The sequence below is a fragment of the Pan paniscus genome, chromosome 16 (genome assembly GCF_029289425.2).
Source record: "Pan paniscus chromosome 16, NHGRI_mPanPan1-v2.0_pri, whole genome shotgun sequence".
In the NCBI taxonomy this organism is placed as follows: domain Eukaryota; kingdom Metazoa; phylum Chordata; class Mammalia; order Primates; family Hominidae; genus Pan; species Pan paniscus.
Window position 1 is genome coordinate 10,270,252 of NC_073265.2, and position 15,490 is coordinate 10,285,741.

General features: G+C 40.9%; 1 protein-coding gene and 2 non-coding genes across 9 annotated transcripts in view; all 3 read right to left on the minus strand.

Annotated features, from left to right (window-relative positions):
• Positions 1–12,371, minus strand: part of LOC100988855 (uncharacterized) — a 74,713-nt gene extending 62,342 nt beyond the window's left edge. For 2 of the 7 annotated variants that reach the window (XM_063596993.1, XM_063596992.1), the window contains exons 1-3: positions 12,354–12,371; positions 10,339–10,773; positions 2,054–2,188 (exon numbers count right to left, since the gene is read on the minus strand). The gene's annotated coding sequence lies outside the window, so the exon portion shown is untranslated. Of the gene's footprint in view, positions 1–1,149; positions 1,816–2,053; positions 2,189–10,338; positions 11,284–12,353 lie in introns of those variants that run through there. The other 5 variants (XM_063596996.1, XM_055098762.2, XM_063596995.1 and 2 more) reach the window with 5 other exon arrangements.
• Positions 1,719–1,813, minus strand: LOC112437320 (small nucleolar RNA SNORD116). Its single transcript, XR_003025948.1, has one exon. It is a non-coding gene; the product is annotated as a small nucleolar RNA SNORD116 (small nucleolar RNA).
• LOC112437373 (small nucleolar RNA SNORD109A) lies at positions 11,209–11,275 on the minus strand. Its single transcript, XR_003025992.1, has one exon. It is a non-coding gene; the product is annotated as a small nucleolar RNA SNORD109A (small nucleolar RNA).
• Positions 12,372–15,490: the final 3,119 nt, after the last annotated feature.

Here is a 15,490-nt window from a genome sequence, read left to right on the forward strand (position 1 = left end):
AGGTGAGGCGTACCTGGTGGAAAACCAATCACAACCTGTGCTGGAGGGCGCCTTTGCAATGGCCAGCACATCAGCCTGAAACTTGGCATCAAGGCCAGAGGTGGTCTTCCCAATCTAGCCAAAGGACCTCAAGACACAGCCTTCCTCCCCTCCACTCAGTCCATGTGCCTGCACTATGCCCTCTGGACACACAAACGGAATGGCTGCTTTTCCAATGGGACGTCCCCCCTACCGATGTCCCAAGGACCAGGCGGATGGGATACACCGCCTTTCATTTTCCTTGCATTGGACACACCCACAGGGCTACCCTGTACTGACCTCTGAGGCAACATCCCATTATGCAGCCAACTTGACTGCACTACTACCCGCCGCAATGCCTCAAAGTCAACACTACCTGAACACCACCACTGGGTCTACATGCATGCAGCTAGTGAGTGAGCTGCGAGCTCAGAACCACCCATCCTTTCCAACATTCCTAAGCCATCCGCATGCCCTTCAACATGGCATGGCTGTCCTGGCTGCGCTGAGACTTCAAACCGGTTAAGGGAGCCAAAACAGTTCATCACCCCTAGGGTGTAGTGGACTCCAACACTTAAATATTGCCAACATGCAGAGGTGTGAGGCATCCCAAGTCAAAGGACTCTGTGGCAGCACCCCTGGGATTGCACCCGTGTTGCCTGGAATGCACACAGACCTCCATGGATAGCCCCAAGTGTGACCAGTACCCACGGCACAGACTTGGGCCAGAGCCAGGGTCAGGGCACATTCACTCTGGACCTTCAGGACTCAAGCCGCTTTCCAAGCAGGAAAGAGGATCCAGAGCAGTATTTGCTCATACAAGCTGAATACAAGCTGCAGCAGGTGGAGCCGCCCAACAATGGCGGGCCAAGAGACCATTTATAGGAAGATTTGCACAATGGAGGAGCCCATTACTCTCCTGGGAAGACTGGAAGTGACCCAGGGCCACGGGCACCAACTCGATCCTCATGCTCCCCAGGACCTGGCCTCGAAGACCCCTGCTGGCCAACCTGTCTTCCACCAGAAAAATCCATGGGAAGCCCATCACCCCCGAATGACAGCCCAAGCCTGCTAATGACACTCATGTCCATGTGATCCCTCTACCACCTTTTCCCTGGAGTACCTTCCTACCTAGGCCTCTGCCACTGCACCACAGGCATCTCACAGCTCAGGAGGCAAAGAAATCCCTTCCAGGAGGGCTCTTGGTGACCAATGCTGCAGGGTGGGCTGAAGAGGCTTTCACTGTTTGCCCTGACACCTATTGCTCTGCACTCTCCCCTAACACCTTGGCACTCCCCTGTTCTCAACTAATCAAAAATCAACACCAAGGTCTGCCTGAGGTCTGGGCCTTGGGCTCTCCTCCACATTAAAACAGACACCTGGTCTTCTGCACTGAGATGACCACTGTGAGGTCCGGGTCTTCCTTCTGGGAGCTTACCAGTAGCACACACCCCTGTGCTGGCAACACTTCCACTTCCCCTAGGCCTGCAACATTTCTGCCTGCTTCCACGGCCACCACGCCATCACAGAGCGGCCGAATCCCCCATCACTCTCCCACCCATGTACCTCACACAGAGGGAATGTTCCTAACGTGCCTGTGACACGAGACTTTTGTCTGTGGATGCCCTGGGTGGTGGAACCTATGGGAACCAGTGGAAGTTGTCCCTCACTCCTACAGGCCCCAGAGGAAGCAACATGCTGGACCTCAGTTCCGATGAGAATGACGGTATGAGTTCTCACTCATTTTGTTCAGCTTTTCCAAGGAATGTTTTTATAGGGGACTCATCATCGATCCAAGCACATTTGACAAGGGGCAAGACGTTTGACACCACAGGCTGGGAAGGGGCGAGCCGATGACCTTAAAGACATTCAGCATGCTGGGGAAGCCAGAGCTGCACCACTGAGCAATGGGCACAGACCATCCACTCTAGGAGTGGAACTTGCCATGTCATTCGCTGCTGACAAACAGCTCCTTGAGGGTATAGGACATCCAAAAGCCACTCTCATTCAGCACGTGGGGCAGAGGAATGCTTACCGTCCTAAGCCATCCACCAGCATTGGGTGCACCATGGATGCCAGGCCACAGTGACTACAGGACTCTGCAGGGCCTCCATTGATCAGAAGAATCAACCATCTTCCTTGCCAGCAGGCGGCTGGCCTCCCATGACAACTTCTCCGGGGAATTGTAAAGAAATCAAATAGACACTTGAGAAACAGGCCCAGGTCCATTGCTCACCACTTCCATGCCATTCTCTACTGCGGTTCAACCAGTGCACCTGCTTGTCCTTGGCCTCCATGATTGATCTCCATCTTTATGAATATACAATACCCATGCCATTCTGTGGATACCTAGGGAACATGTGTGGCCAGAACTACTGCACGTGCCCGTTTCTGCGTCTATTTGCTTTTTTCTGTGGGCTCCTGTGTGTGTGTGTGTGTGTGTGTTTGTCATTTTCTGTCTGTGTGTTGTGTTTGTGAGTATGCATGTGTGTGTGTGTGTGTGTGTGTGTGTGTGTCCCTCCCTGGGGTGCGCATATGTTTCCGAACACTGCAAAGGGCCATGATGGTCTGCAGCCTCCAGGTCCGACCCTGTGGCAACCGGACAGCTCAAGAACAAGGTCTTCAATCAGTAGGATGTGAACTCTGACCTCAGGCCATGCAGACATAGGTCTGAGGTCCCTCCCCTAACAGCCACCACTCCTGGCGCGAGCACATGCTCTTCCTCATGGGGTTTCTGATGTCTGGAACTGACACTGTCTCTGGCCACTGTCCCAGGTGAGGTGTACCTAGCCAAAAACCAACCACAACCAGCACTGGAGAGCACCATCACAACAGCCAGCACGTCAGTCTGGAACTCAGCATCAAGCCCAGAGACAGTCTTCCCCATGTAGCCAAAGGACCTCAAGACATGAGCTTCCTCCCCTCCACTCAGTCCTGGTGCCTGCACCATGCCCTCAGGACATCCGAAGGTAATGTCTCCTTTTATTACAGGATGTCCTGCCTGATCCTACAAGGACCAAGCAGACAGGACACACCACCTTCCATCACCCTTTCCTTGATCACATCCATAGGATTTTTATGCACTGACCTCCCAGGCACCATCCCATCCTGCAGCCAACTTGACAACACTATCACTGACCCCAGTGCCTCCAGGTCAACACGGCCTCAACACCACCACTGGGACTAATTAATATTGTCAAAATATCCATACTACCCAAAGTTATCTACCGATTCACTATAATTCCTATCAAAATCACAATCACATTTTTCCAGAAATAGAGAAAAAAATCATACAATTTATCTGGATCCACAAAAGAACCAAATTAGCTAAATCAATATTCAGCATGAAACACAAAGGTGGAGGCACTTCTTGATTTCCAAGTATATAACAAAGCTATAGTAATTCAAAATACTAGAATACTGGCAAAAAACAGACATAATCTAATGGAAAAGAATGAAGAATGCAGAAATAAATCCATGTACTCTACTCAATTTATCTTTGACATGGGTGCTCAGAGCACAGTTTAACTAATCTTATTTGGCATACTGGATATCCGCAAGTTAAAAAAAAAAAAAAAAGTAAACTGAATCCTTACCTTACGACATACACAAAAATCAACTCAAAATAAATTAAGTACTTAAAGATACATCTTGACATTGTAAAACTAGAAGAAAACACATGGAAACCCTTCTTGTTTTTGTCAATAAGTTTTTGAATGTGACACTACAAGTACAACCAACAAAAGCAAAAACAGACAAGCAAGACTACATCAAACCTAAAACGTTTGTACATGAAGGGAAACAATCAACAGAATGAAAGAGGAAACGTACAAAATGAGAGAAATATTTGCATATCATATCTCGTAAGGCTTTCACATGCAGGATGGGCATGGTAACTCATGCCTGTAATGTCAACACTTTGAGAGGCCATGGTTTGAAGATTCCTTGAGCCTATGAGTTTGAAACCAGCCTGTGCAACACAGTGAGACCCCCATATCTACCAAAAAATAAAAATTAAAAAACAATTAGCTAGATGTGTTGGCATGTGCCTGTAGTCCCAAGAGCATGAGGTGGGAGGCTCTCTGGCACCTGGAAAGTTGAGGCTGCAGTGAGCCATGATTTTGGCACTGCTCTCCATGCTGAGCAACACAGCATGAAGGAAGGAAGGATGTGGATGTGATCAAGGAAGGGAGGAAGGGAGGAAGGGAGAAAGGGAGGGAGGAAGGGAGGGAGGAAGGGAGAAAAGAAGGGAGGGAGGGAGACAGGGAGACAGGGAGGGAGACATGGAGGGAGACAGGGAGGGAAGGAAGGAAGGAAGGAAGGAGGGAAGGAGGGAAGAGAGGAAGAGAGGGAGGGAGGGAGAGAGGGAGGGAGGGAGAGAGAGAGTGAGGGAGGGAGGGAACAAACTCAGATAACAACAAAAAACCCTAATTTTAAAAAAGGGACAAAGTAATTGAATAGATTTTTTTCCAAAGAAGATAAATAAATGGACAACAGGTATATGAAAACATGCTCAGTATCACTAATTACTAAACAAATGCAAATCAAAACCATAATGAGGTATCACCTCACATCCATTAGAAGATACAATTGAAAAACAACGGGCCAGGCATGGTGGCTCAGGCCTATAATCCCAGCACTTTGGGAGGCCAAGGCAGGTGGATCACCTGAGGTCAGGAGTTCAAGACCAGCCTGGCCAACATGGTGAAACCCTGTCTCTACCAAAAATATAAAAATTAGCTGGGCATGGTGGCAGGCACCTGTAATCCCAGCTACTCGGGGAGACTGAGGCAGGAGAATCGCTTGAACTCAGGAGGTGGAGGTTGCAGTGAACCAAGACAGTGCCATTACACTCCAGCCTGGGCAACAAGAGTGAAATAAAAAACAGCAAGTGTTGGTGACAATGTGGAGAAACTGGAACCTTTGCATACTGTTGATGGGAACATAAAATGGTACAGCCATTGTGGAAAAATGTATGGAGGTTCCTGAAAAATTAACAATAGAATTACCATATGATCCAGGAATCCCACTTTTGGGTATATATCCAAAGTAATTCAAAGCAAGATCTCAAAGATACATCTGCATATCCATATTCACTGTAGCATTATTCATAATGCCCAAGAGGCAGAAGCAACCCAAATGCCCAAAGCAGATATATAAGGAAAATGTGATACATCCACAAAATAGAATTTTATTTTCTTAAAGAAGGCATTTTCTAGGTATAGAACCATATCACTGGCAAACAGAGATCACTGACAAACTATGCATTTGACAGAAGCCTAATATCCTGAATCTATAGGGCACTTAAATAAATCAACAAGCAAAAATCAACCCCATTAAGAGGCACTTTTCAAAAGAAGATATAGAATGGTCAACAAACATATGAAAAAATGCTCTTAGTATCACTAATCATCAGAGAAATTCAAAGCAAAACCACAATAAGGGCCCGATGCGGTGGCTCATGCCTGTAATCCCAGCAGTGGGAGGCCACGGTGGTGGATCACTCGAGGTCACGAGTTCGAGACCAGCCTGGCCAACATGGTGAAACCCCATCTGTACTAAAAATACAAAAAGTAGCCAGGCATGGTGGCACATGCCTGCAGTCCCAGCTACTTGGGACTCTAAGGCAGGAGAATCGCTTGAACCCGGGAGGCATAGGCTGCAGTGAGCAGAGATCACACCACTGCACTCCACCCTGGGCGACTCTGTCTCGAAAAACAATCAACGACGACAACAAAAAAAACCCACAATAAGATAGTATCTCACAACATCAGAATGGCTATTATTAAAAGCAAAAAAGAGAAAGATCCTGGCAAGCCTGAAGAAAAAGGGGAATGTTTAAACACTGTTGGCGGGAATGTAAATTAGTCCGGTCACTGAGGAAAACAGTCTGAGAATTTCTCAAATAACTTAAAACAGAGCTACAGTTTCACCCAACAATCCCATTTCTGGTATATACCCAAAAGAAAATAAATCATTCTACCAAAAGACACATGCACTTCTATGTTCATCACTGTGGTATTCACAAGAGCAAAGACATACAATCAACCCAGGTACCCAGGACTGGTTGTATTAGTCAGGGTTCCCCAGAAGGACAGGACTAATAGGATAGATGTATATATAAAAGGGAGTTTATTAAGGAGAATGGACTCACACAATCACAAGGTGAAGTCCCATAATAGTTCCTCTGCAAGCTGAGGAGCAAGGAAGCTAGTCTGAGTCCCAAAACCTCAAAAGTCGGGAAGCCAACAGTGTGGGCTGAAGGCCTGAGAGCCCCTTGCAAACAACTGGTGTAAGTCCAAGAGTACAAAAGCTTGAAGTCCAATGTTCAAGGGCAGGAAGCATCTAGCATGGGTGAAAGATGAAGGCTGGAAGACTCAGACAGTCTAGTCCTTCTATATTCTTCTGCTTGCTTTATTCTACCAGCAGCTGATGAGACTGTGCAGCTGATTAGATTGTGCCCACCCAGATTGAGGGTGAATCTGTCTCTCCCAATTCACTGACTCAAATTTTAATCTCCTTTGGCAACACCTTCACAGAGACACATCCAGGAACAATACTGTGCATCCTTCAATCCAATCAAATTGACACTCAATATTAACTATCACACTGGTAGACTGGACATAGAAAATATGGAGCATTTTCACCTTGGAATACTATGTAGCCATGAAAAAAGAATGAAATCATGTTCTTTACAGCAACATGAATAGAGCTGGAGGCCATAATCCTAAGCACATTGATGCAGGAACAGTAAACTAAATACCATACATTCTCTCTTATAAGTGGGAGCACTTGAAGGTAGAAGGTGGGAGGAGAGTGAGGATCAAAAAACTACCTATCAGGTACTATGCTTATTACCTGGGTAATGAAATAATCTGTACACCAAACCAACATGACTCACAATCTACCTATATAACAAACTTGCACATGTACTCCTAAACGCTAAAATTAAAATTTTTAAAAAATGTATCAATTACTAGACAATAAAGATACAGAGAAATAAATAATAAAAATTCACTAGAAAAATCTAATCACACTATTTGAGCTAGCAGGAAAAGGTAATCGAATTTGAATACAGGACAGTTGAGGAGATCCATTCTGTGAAGCAGAAAGAAAAAAGAAAAACAGCTTCAGAGAACTGAGGAACACAGCATATCAACATGTTCATAAAAGTCACAGTAGAAGGGCAGAAACAGTTTGAAGAACAAACGCCTAAAATTTCCTTAATGTAAGGGAAAAACATACATGTACATATAAAATGAGTCAAATGAACTTGACTCACTCAAGTGAGATACACATAAAGACATGGAGACGTCATAGTAAAAATTTCAAAAGTCACAGTCTTCAAAATATGAAGAGAAAAACAAACCCATCAGGTACAAGGAATCCTCAATGAGACTAACAGCTGATTTCTCATCAGAAACTCTTGAAGCCATAAAACAGTAAGAAAAAATATTCAAACTATTTTAAAGAAAAAGAAGTAAGACTGTCTACCCATAAATCTTGAAACAGCAAAATTACTCTTCAAAAATAAAAAAGAAATGACATTCTAAATCAACAAAAGCTGAATTTGTCAAAATACCTATCCTACCAGAAAAATTAAATGGAGACTTCAGCCTTAAGTGAAATAGCACTAGACATTAACTTTGATCCATATGAAGAAATGCACAGGACCAGTAAAATAATTATTAGGCAAATATAAAAGATGGTATAAATGTTTGAATGACAATAATATACAAAAGGAAGGGTGAGAAAACAGAGCTATATTGAAAAATAGTTTCTCTGTACTATTAAAATTAACTATTAAATCTAAGCTATGTTATAAATTAACTAACTATAATCTCAAAGGCAACCACTAATAAGTAAACACAAAAAATTAAAAAGAAAATTAAAGCAGTACACTATTAAATACTTATTTAACATAAAGAACAATAAGAAAAACAAAACAGATATATGCCATAAAAGAAAATAGAAAATGGCAGATGTGAATTTTACCTTATCAGTAATTACATTAAATGTTCATGAAGTAAACTCTCCACTTAAAAGGCAGAGATGTATTTTTTTTTAAAAAACACATGATACAACTATATGCTCTCTACAAAAGATACACTTTAGATTCAAGGACAAAAAATAGGTAGAAAATAACCATCCTGGGCAACATACCAAGATTTCATCTCTACAAGAAAAAAAATACAAAAAAATTAGCCAGGTGTGGTGGTGTTGGCCTGTAGTTTCAGCTACTCAGGAGGCTGAGGTGGAAGAATTGCTTGAATTACAAGAGTTTCAGGTTGCAGTGAGCTATGATCATGCCATTGCGCTACAGCATGGGTGAGAGAGTGAGATCCTGTCTCAAAGATATTTTGTTTTAATTAAAAATAGGTAGATAGTAAAATAATGAAAGGAAAAGATAAACTGCATACAGTAACCAAAGAGAGTTTATGGGCTATAAGTCAGACAAAAACTACAATTATCAGGCTAAATAAATTTCAAGATAAAAATTGTTGGTAGAGGGCCAGGCACGGTGGCTCACGCCTGTAATCCCAGCACTTTGGGAGGCCGAGGTGGGTGGATCATGAGGTCAGGAGATCGAGACCATCCTGGCTAACACGGTGAAACCCCGTCTCTACTAAAAATACAAAAAATTAGCCAGGCGTGGTGACAGGTGCCTGTAATCCCAGCTACTTGGGAGGCTGAGGCAGGAGAATGGTGTGAACCCAGGAGGCGGAGCTTGTGGTGAGCAGAGATGGCGCCACTACACTCCAGCCTGGGTGACAGAGCGAGACTCCATCTCAAAAAAAAAAAATTGTTGGTAGAGACAAAGGACATTTCATGATGATTAAACTGTCAATCCATCAGGAAGATATAACAATAATAAAGATACATGCATCTAACAACATAACCCCCAAATTAAATTTTAAAAATGACAGAATGGAAGGCAAAATAAACATTATAATAATTGAAAATTTCAATACCTCACTTTCAATGATGAACATAACAATGAGACAGAAGATCAAGGAAATAGAAGACAAACAACACTATAAAGCAGTTACATAACATCCATCTATGGAACAATCTAACCAGTAGAAAATATATTATTTTCAAGTGCACATGGAACAGTGTGCAGGGTAGGTATTAGACCACACACTGGTATCAACAAATCTGAAAGTAAAGAAATCAGAAAAGTATGGTGTCCAACCACAATAGAATCATATCAGAAATAAAGGAAAAAAATTGGGGGGAATTCACAATATATGGAAATCAACACATTACTAAGAATCATTGGGAGTTCTTGGGAGAAATAAGAAAATTTATAAAATAGTTTGAAATCAAAGGAAACAAAACACAACAAAAGAAAATATATATGTAGCTAAAAGAGTTCTTTGGGAAATTTATAGCTGTAAATGTCCATATTAAAAAAAGGAAAATCTCAAATCAATAATCTAAACTTTTACCTTAAGAAAACAGAAAAACAAAGCAAAGCTAAATCAAGTAGAATAAAAGATATAAGAATAAAATGCCAATAAATAAAATAAAAAATACAGAAGAAAAATAAAAATATCAAAAGATGGTTCACTGAAATTTTTTGTTTGTTTAGTGACAGGCCAGGTGTGGTGGTGTGTTCCCATACTCCCACCTACTCAAGATGCAGAGGTAGCAGGATTGCTTAGGCTCAGAAGTTCAAGGCCAGCATAAACAACACAGTAAGACTCTGTCTCTTAAAAAATTGACATAACTATATCTACACTACTGAAAACAGAAGACCCAATTTTCATAAAATCTGGGATGAAAATCAGACTAACACCCTTATATAAACAAGTCATGTCAACAAATTAGATAACCTAGATTAAATAGGCACATTCCTAGAAATATATAAATTACAGGAACTGTCACAAGAAGGAAAAACAGAAAATTGAAGTCACCTTTAACAAGAGATTGAATTAGCTACTCAAGTTTCCACAAATAAAATTCCACACAAATGATTTCTCTGAATTCTACCAAATCATTAAAGAAATAACATCAATCCTTTACAATTCTTCCAAAAAACAGGAGAGCAGAAAACATTTCCCAACTTATTCCATCAGTCTACTATTACCCTAATTTTTATCAAAACCAAAGACATCATCAAAAAAGTGAATCACAGACCAATATCCCTAATGATGCCAGGCATGGTGGCTCCTGCCTGTAATCCTAGCACTTTGGGAAGCCAAAACAAGAGGATTGCTTGAGCCCAGTAGTTCAAGACCAGCCTTAGCAACACAGTAAGATCCTATCTTCACAAAATAAAAAATTTAAAAATTAGCTATGTGTGGTAACACATACCTGTATTCCTAGATACTTGGGAGGCTGAGGGTGGAGGATCACTTGAGCCCAGGAGTTAAGGGCTACAGGGTGAAGAGCTGAAGTGAGCTCTGACTGGGCCAATGTACTCCAGCCTGGGTGACAGAGAGAGACTTTGTCTTCCCAAATAAATGAATGAATAAATAAAATAAATTGGGTAAAATTCTACATTTGTCATTTCATGCAAAATTCAAATAGAATAAAAATGTAAAGGACAATGATTCAGAAATGAAGGTGGAGAGACTCACCAAAGTAAAATATACAGTATTTAGATATTATCCAGTAAGCCACTAAAAAAATCAACAAAAAGACCTCAGGATGTGGCATGGAACGCATGACGTATATGAATTCCAAAGGATGTTGTTTTAACTACTCACCCCTATTTTCTGAAGTGGAGGACCTCATTCCAGCCCTCCTCTACCTCAGCAAAACAAAATAGAAGAAAAAGAAATGGTCTCAGAAAATACTCAACAGTAAAAATAACAAAGCACTAAAATTGGTTCCTTTGTCAATATTTAATACAGGCATGCAGTGTTCCCTGCCTTCACTATACATCACAGTTCCTTGACCTTTCTTGACTGAAACTTTTTCATTTTTTCATTTGTTAATCAAGAACATATTTCCCATATATGTATCTATCTACAATTCTCTGCTCAAAATGAACAAAATAAAGTGAGTCTTGGGTCACTAACCATACTAAAGTGCACACTGACTCATAAGACAGGATGCCACTGCCCTCTTCGGAGAGATAGAAAAGGCACGCTCACAGAGGTACTATGTTGTCACTGAGGGATCCCCAAATAGAGCCAGGCTCTGAGAGTCTTATTTGTCCTATTGGAGGGCCACATATCTGGACCTCAGATTGACATCTGGAATGAGTCCCTCAGCATCCTCAGACAATTATTCTCATCATCGATCCAAACAAGCACCCTCCCAACAAATAAGCATTTCCACAGCCAGGCTTATTTTGTGCATGGTTATCTAATCCATCATCAGTGAGAACAGTAAATGTACAGTAGACATTTGTTTAGTAACTGAATAATGGAACTCTCATATACATAGCATGAAAAAACATATGACTGAATTGTTCTAATAAAATTAGATTAAAATCTATTGGGAATTTTTTTTTTTTTGAGACAGAGTTTTGCTCTTGTTGTCCAGGCTGGAGTGCAATGGCACGATTTCAGCTCACTGCAACCTCTGCCTCCCGGGTTCAAGTGATTCTCCTGCCTCAGCCTCCTGAGTAGCTGGGATTACAGGCATGTGCCACCCCACCCGGCTAATTTTGTATTATTAGTAGAGACAGGGTTTCTCCATGTTGGTCAGGCTGGTCTCAAACGCCTGCCTCGGCTTCCCAAAGTGCTGGGATTACAGGCGTGAGCCAAGGCGCCCGGCCAGGGAAAAAATTTTTAAGTCCAATTAAGACCAATTAAATGAACTAAAACTTTTAGGAGTAGGCGAGGTAGCAAAATCAATATATACTGTGACTACATGACAAATATAAGTAGAAACATCTGTGTTCAGAATGTGCCAGATAAAATTTTTTAAATAAATATTTAAGCCAGGCATGGCAGCACATGCCTGTAGTCCCAGCTACTCAGGAGGTTGAGGCAAGATGATTGCTTGAGCCCAGGAGTTCAAGGGCAGCCTGGGATACACAGCATGACCCCATCTCTAGTCTTTAAAAAATAAATATTTAATACACTGAATTTCACTAAAAGATTATTTTCATCCAACAAAAAATGGTGAGAAAAGGAAATATATCAATACTTCCCCCAATTTATTCAGGTTACTACAAAAAAATCCCTTTTTAACAAAAGGGAAAAGATAATGAGATTCCTTGAACAAAGTAGGGATACTCACATAGCAAAAAAATTCTATTATAAAAATATTCTCCTTTGAGCCTCTAAAATCATGAACTCTCAGATCCTGAAATTCTGACATCACTGGCCACAACACACACAAACAATTTCAAAATCACCACAGCAGCTGCTCACCTCTCTTCCTTGAAATTCTGTGACATCTTCTAGACCTGCAGCAAACTATTAAAAACAAAGTAAATCAGATTAGACAATATACAAAATTCACTAAAAAATAAGATACAAACATTGTTTCCACAGAGCAATCTCTGCACAAGTCACAGATCTTTGGTCCTTTGTCACCTTTGTCATTTATTCATTTATTTCCTCCTCCAATTCCTCTTTATTTTTGAGATGGAGTCTTGCACTGTCGCCCAGGCTGGAGTGCAGTGGTGCAATCTCGGCTCATTGCAGCCTCCCTGTCTCTGATTCAAGCGATTCTCCTGCCTAAGCCTTCGAGTAGCTGGGACTACAGGCACGTGCCACCACGCCTGGCTAATTTTTGTATTTTTAGTAGAGATGGGGTTTCGTCATGTTGGCCAGGATGTTCTTGAACTACTGGCCTCAAGTGATCCGCCCACCTCAGCCTCCCAAAGTGCTGGGATTACAGGCATGAGCCACCCCACGCTGCTAAAATTCTTCTTTCTTTAAATAGTAAAAATCGGCCAGGCACAGTGGCTCACGGCTGTGAGCAATTTTCTCTTCGAATCAGATTCTGAAGTTGTATTCCGCCAAATAAAGACTTTTTGAAAACGCCATGTGGTGGGTAAAATTAAATACACATAATAGGGGTGTTGTGAAACCAATATTCTAGAAGAGATAAAAACTTTAGGAATCTACTTCAATAGTACAGTAGATATCTCTCTCTCTCTCTCTCTGTGTGTGTGTGTATATATATATATATAATCTTTGAGATCTATTTCAAAAAGTTACATAGAAATTAAAGATAGAAAGAACAGAAAAAATAAATGAAAAATTTCATAAAATAATTGGAAATCATAGAAAAGAACAAAATGTAATAGGGCACTTCCATTGTAAGACCTAAGAGAAGTAAGATGGAGTAAGCATAGTCCATCTTTACACAATCAAAGAATTAAGAATCTCAGGAGGGATGCACTGATACGGTGGCAGAGAACTTGGAAGGCTAAACATTTGAAGGTGAATTGGGGAACTCAAAGTGCCATAAAACACCACTGAGTTTCATGTATTTTCCTTTTCTCTAATATCCCAGCCTGAATTCAGTATTGGAGAGTTCCTGAAAAATAAAACATAAAACTGCTTGTTGAGTACAAAAACCAATACCTAACTTCTTTTTTTTTTTTTTTTTTTTTTTGGTTGAAACAGAGTCTCGCTCTGTCACCCAGGCTGGAGTACAGTGGCACAATCTCAGCTCACTGCAAGCTCTGCCTCCTGGGTTCAAGTGATTCTCCTGCCTCAGCCTCCCGAGTAGCTGGGACTACAGGCGCTCATCACCACGCCCAGCTAATTTTTTGTATTTTTAGTAAAGACGGGGTTTCATCGTGTTAGCCAGGATGGTCTCGATCTCCTGACCTCGTGATCCACCTGCCTCGGCCTCCCAAAGTGCTGGGATTACAGGCATGAGCCACCACGCCCCACCACCAACATCTAACTTCTATACTTACTATTTCAATGTAACTTTTTTTTTACAATAAGAATAGTTCACATCAATATTCAATAGAATATTCATTTTGCATAGACTATTATCTGCCTTCAAATGTAACAAAAATTATCTTAAACATCACTTACAGACAGGTCCTCAAAATGTCAAATAAACACAGTTACTATATTCTCATGTATAACAGAATTGAAAACATAAACACACAAAAACCTCCACATAAATATTCCTGGCGGGATTAGTCATAATAGCCAAAAACTAGTGAGTGGATGAGCAAAATGTGATATATTTAAACAATAGAATATCACTCCTCCATCAAAAAAAATGGAGATCTGATATATGCTGCAACATGGCCAAACCTTGAAAACATTAGGCTAAGTGAAAAAAATTCTGGGTAAAAAGGCTTTCTTCTAATATAAATGCTTCAAATGCAGGTATCTACAAGGTCTGCTGGTATTATAGTACTCATCCATTTATTCCACATTTTCATGTTTCCTGAGCATTTATGTATGCTTGAAGCCATATGCCCAAACCATTTCTTTTTGACATGTTCTTTTGCATTATTTTCATCAACTACTTTCAGACCTGCTGAACAGATACAAGATTATCCATAATTCCTGGATAATTTCCACCTGGATTCCCTATTTGCTAACATCTTACAACATCTGTTTCATTTTTTTTTTGAAACATGTATATTATTTTATCCAAATGCTTGGAAAATTACAGCTATGACATTATCCCTTTATCCTTTAAATTGTTTTAATTTCTTAAAAACAAGAATTTTCTGTTATATAACCTCAGGCAATTATATAACTTAGGCAATTAATACTCACATAACACTATAATCTACTTGAGGGACTGTCTTCAAATTTTGCCAGCCTTCCTTATCCTTTTATAGACATCCTGAACCAATGTGATATTCCATTCTCATGTCTATATAGTCTGAAATAATCTGGACCATTTCCTCAGTGAAATTAGTATGTTTGAATACTAAAAGCAGAATATCAGTCAATTTGAGACTGATGTTTCCTCATGGGTAGACTCAGGTTTCTGCAGTTTAGTCAGTAGTACTACAGAAATGAGACTGTGTTCTTCTCAGTGCATCCTATCAGCGCTGTCTGATGTTCCCACTACTGTGGTATTAACTTTCACCTCTTTAATTCAGGTACTGTCAACCATGTTCTCCATCAGGAAGCTACTACTTTCCCTTTGTAACTGATAAGGACACTAAATGTCCTGTTTCTCTTAAAATTTTCTCCAAGTTTTAGCATCATTTGATGATTCCTGGCTGAAACAATTATGATTATTTCCAAATACTGATTTTCCAAATCTTGTCATTTATTAACGCTACCTATTGTACAGAAGAGCTTTACCGTCAACCCTGCCTAAGCATTCATTCGTATTAATAATATTTTAAACATCTTACTACCATTGATTAGGTCTCTCATCCTTCCGGAAACTGTGTCCAAATATTCCAAAATGGTGTCCGACAAAACCAGAGGTTGTTCACTGCTCAGTATCCAGTGGTATCCTATTTGAGGGATGCAGCTTTCCCCATCTCTGCTTTCTCCTTCTGTGCTTTTTCTTCTTCAGCATTCTCAACATGTCAGAGACCCAGCTGCAAGAATCTCATATAGTC